Raw genomic sequence first — 5,000 nt, 5'->3', positions numbered from 1 at the left:
CCAAGATAATACACATGGCTCACGGAGAGCAAGTCCTTCTAAGGTGAATCCCTGTAAGGGTAAGCCACACGGTTCACAGAGTGCTCACAGTTTCATGTTTCAAGTTCACATTGTACATACAGTCACACTTACACCAAACTAAAGGTCAACAATGATACAAAAACTGTAATACAAAATAATAATCCCATAAATACATTTTAATGCTATAGTGTGACTTTTTTTTTTTCATATTTCGGACGACATGCTGTAGTATGACACAGTAGTGCAGTGGATAGAGCAGTTGCCTCAGTGAGAAGTAACTGGGTTCGATCGCCACTTGAGGCATATGTCAGTTCAGAAAAAGGTCATACTCCAAAAAGTGATAAAAAAGTCATATAGTTATATAGTATATAGTATATAGTATAGAGTATATTGTATATTGTATATATTATATTGTATGTTGTATGTAGTATACAGTGTAGAGTATATCAGGGGTGTCAAACATACGGCCCGCGGGCCGGATTCGGCCCGCAAGGGGGTCCAGCTCAGCCCACCGGATGACTTTGCTAAGTGTGAAAATTACAGAAAGACATAAATTGCATTTCTATGAGAATATGGAGGCTCATGAATACAAACGTTTTTGAATTTTTTTTAATTGATCCAGTAATTGCTTCAAAAACAGCGTAAATGCGATGTCTGCTCCGGAGGCAGCAGCGCTCGCTGCTAGGGAATCTGCAGAGGAGAGCCCATGCAGATAAACAGTGGACTGATGTCTGAGTTTTTGGTCTTTATGTTTCTAGTTTATTGTAGGAAGACATTAAAATAGGGTTTATCATCCAAAAACCTTCACCAATGATTTAAACATAGAGAAATATTGTCGTTATGTATGCGTTATTATGCTATGATTTTACTGGTCTGGCCCACTTGAGATCAAAATGGGCAGTATGTGGCCCCTTAACAAAAATGAGTTTGACACCCCTGGTATAGAGTATATTGTATATTGTATATTGTATATTATATATTGTATATTGTATATAGTATAGAGTATATAGTATATAGTGTATATAGTGTAGAATATAGAGTATATAGTATAGATTATATTGTATTGTATATAGTACATAATATAGAGTATATTGTATATTGTATATTGTATATTGTATATTGTATATAGTATAGAGTATATTGTATAGAGTATATAGTATATAGTATAGGGAGGTCTGTGGCTCAGTCGGTAGAGTGGGTTGCACACTAATCGGAAGGTTGGTGGTATATTGTATATAGTATAGAATATATTGTATACTGGATATAGTATAGAGTATAGAATATAGAATATATAGTATAGAGTATATTGTATAGAGTATATAGTAGAAAGTATATTGTATGTAGTAGAGAGTATATTGTATATAGTATAGCGTATATTGTATAGAGTATATAGCATAGAGTATATTGTATATAGTATAGAGTATATTGCATACTGTATATAGTATATAGTATATTGTAGAGTATATTGTATATTGTATATCGTATATAGTATAATGTATATTGTATATAGTATAGAATATATTGTATAGAGTATATTGTATAGAGTATAGAGTATAGAGTATAGAGTATATAGTATAGAGTATATAGTATAGAGTATATTGTATATAGTATAGCGTATATAGAATAGAGTATATTGTATATAGTATAGAGTATATTTTATACTGTATATAGTATAGAGTATATAGTATAGAGTATATTGTATATTGTATCTAGTATATTGTATATAGTATATTGTATATTGTATAGAGTATATAGTATAGTGTATTGTATAGAGTATAGAGAATATAGTATATAGTATAGAGTATATTGTATATAGTACAGAGTATATTGTATATAGTGTTTAGTATAGAGTATATTGTATAGAGCATATCGTGTAGAGTATATTGTATATAGTACAGAGTATATTGTATATATTATATAGTATACTGTATTGTAGATAGTATATAGTATAGGGAGGTCTGTGGCTCAGTCGGTAGAGTGGGTTGCACACTAATCGGAAGGTTGGTGGTATATTGTATATAGTATATAGTATATTGTATAGAGTATAGATTATAGAGTACATAGTATAGAGTATATTGTATATATTATATAGTATACAGTATATTGTATATTGCATATAGTATATAGTATAGGGAGGTCTGTGGCTCAGTCGGTAGAGTGGGTTGCATACTAATCGGAAGGTTGGTGGTATATTGTATATTGTATATAGTATATAGTATATTGTATATAGTATAGAGTATATATTCTAGAGTATAGAGTATATAGTACATAAGTATAGAGTATAGAGTATATTGTATATAGTACAGAGTATATAGTATATAAGTATAGAGTATAGAGTATAGAGTATAGAGTATAGAGTATATTGTATATAGTATAGAGTATATAGTATATAAGTATAGAGTATAGAGTATATTGTATATAGTATAGATTATAGAGTACAGTGAACCCTCGTTTTTCGCGGGGGTTACGTTCCAAATAGAAACCGTGATAAGCGAAATCCGTGAAGTAGTAACCTTTATTTTACAATTGAAATAGATAGAACTGGACATTAAATATATCTACGTTACATATAGTCGTAATGTGATTTCAATGCATGATGCAAATCCGTGAAGCAGCGAGACCGTGAAAGGTGAACCGCGTTATAGCGAGGGTTCACTGTATATTGTATATATATATATATATATATATATATACATATATATATATAACCAGGGCAATGCGGCTAAGTTTGATGTTTGGCTGTGACACAGGAATTTGATGTTTCAGGTCAAACGATGCTCCAAACCTCATGAAACTTTGCACATGCGAGTTTTTGAAGATGCCGCCAAAAAAAGCCATCCCCGACATGCAGCATGCGAGGGCCCGCATATCACTGCTTGCAGTTTTTATTATTATTATTATTATTTCTGCATTCAGAGGACGGTTCAGGTCCTGAATCTGGTTTCACGTCAGTTCACACTGGAACGTATAAACTGCAGCGAACATTCATTTTATTTTGAAAGTCTGAAGCTTCATTCAGAGAAGTAAACAAATTAAAAGTAAACATGACTCATGTTTGGAAATCTTCAGCTCCTACTTTAGTTTCTTTTAGTTTTGTTTCGGCTCACGAAGACTTTTAGATTTAATCCTCCTCCTCCTCCTTCCTTCTCCTTTCTCATTTCTCCTCCTTCCTCTTCCTCCTCCTCCTTCCTCGTTCCTCCTCCTTCTCCTCATTTCTCCTTCCTCCTTCTTCCTCCCCCTCCTCCTTTCTCCTCATCCCTCAATCTTTTCTTTTGTTCTGATCTGAAAACACTATTCTTGTTTCTTTACAGAATAAATATGAATCCTAAACACCAGATTTGCGTTTTAACTTTGTCCTTCCTGCTGATTCGTCCGTGTGTCCAGAAACATGTGTGAATGTTGGAGTGGATCGTCGGGGGGATGGGGGGGGGGGGGGTGCAGGCTTGTGCCGGCCCTGCAGCGGCTGCAGCCGTGATTTGTGTGCAGCCCGACTCTGGTTTTGTTCCTGCTGAGGGACATTTGAATGAGAAAGCTGCCAATAGAGAAAGAAAGCAGCACAAAGGGCCGAGGAGGCGAAGGAGGACGGAGTAGTGAAAGGAGGAGCAGGGCGGACGGCACAATGGAACAATTCACCTTCTAATCGCTTTGATATATTATACATGCCTGAAGACTCTAAACATTGTGTAATTATTTATAAATGACCCCCCTCCCCCACCCCTCCCTCCTTGCAGCAGAAAGACTCTGCAGGTCTCTGCTGAGCTCCGAGCGCCCTAAATGGAATAATTAATGGAAAATTGTACGGCTGTCTCATAAAGATGTCTTTAAAAAACATTTCCAGCTCCATCTGCAAGAAAAGACACACAAAGACTCCATCTGAACACTGACAACAGGTCCGGGTTCTGATCCATTTCAGATGGCCTCTCTGGATCTGATCTCACATGGTGGTTCTGCTGAGGACTCTGGAGCTCCTCAGGGTTCTGCTGTCGGTCCTGTTTCATTCTCTGAGATCAGCAGTGCAGAAACACTCATTAAAGGAAGTTTTAACGTTGACCAACCAAACTCTGTTCATTTTATTCAGCATTTAATATTCGAACAGGTTGTTTTTTGTTTATTTAAAAAATATTAAACTGTACTTTAAATAAAAACAGCTTGTATATCATGTCTGTTACTGTCAGATTTATAAATAACTTTGTGTTGTTTTAAACCCACCTTTGACCTTTATCATGAAACCCAGAATAGATTCTTTCATTTAATTATTGTTGTGAAATCATGTTTTCCCACTTTTATTTTGAAAGTGCAGTGAAATTAATCTTCGTTTGTTCAGTTAATTTGAAATTCTTTGACTTTTTTTCCGGACTTAATAAAACCACCTGTTGAGTGTTTGTCCTCAGAGATGTCTTCATCCATCAGCTGCTCCTCTTCATCACTTCACTTTCTGCCTGAGTCATATCACTGCTCTTATTGTGAAGGATTTTAAAACTACTTAAATCCATATTTATCTGTTTGATCGATTACTGTATCTGATTGTTGATGAAAAAATGATCAAATTGAGATCTCCATCAGAAATAACTAATCTTTGTTCTTTGCAGAACTTTCCTATTGGTGGATGACGTAGAGGTGGAGGGATGATGGATGGATGGATGATGGATGGATGATGGATGGATGGATGGATGGATGGATGGATGGAGGGGGGAGGGATGGATGGATGATGGATGGATGATGGATGGATGGATGGATGGATGGATGGATGGATGGACGGATGGATGATGGATGGATGGATGATGGATGGATGGATGGATGGATGGATGGATGGATGGGGGGAGGGATGGATGGATGGATGGATGGATGGATGGATGGATGGATGGATGGGGGGATGGATGGACGATGGAAGGATGGAGGGGGGAGGGATGGATGGATGATGGATGGATGATTGGTGAACTCTCAGGAGTGTCTCCGCAGGCGTGGGGGCGGGGTCTTCT

Source organism: Brachyistius frenatus, unplaced genomic scaffold (genome assembly GCF_029030835.1).
Source record: "Brachyistius frenatus isolate BFR_SWC_R1_liver_20210118 unplaced genomic scaffold, ASM2903083v1 Contig_216, whole genome shotgun sequence".
NCBI classification, from domain to species: domain Eukaryota; kingdom Metazoa; phylum Chordata; class Actinopteri; family Embiotocidae; genus Brachyistius; species Brachyistius frenatus.
Note: the sequence above shows the minus strand (reverse complement) of the source record.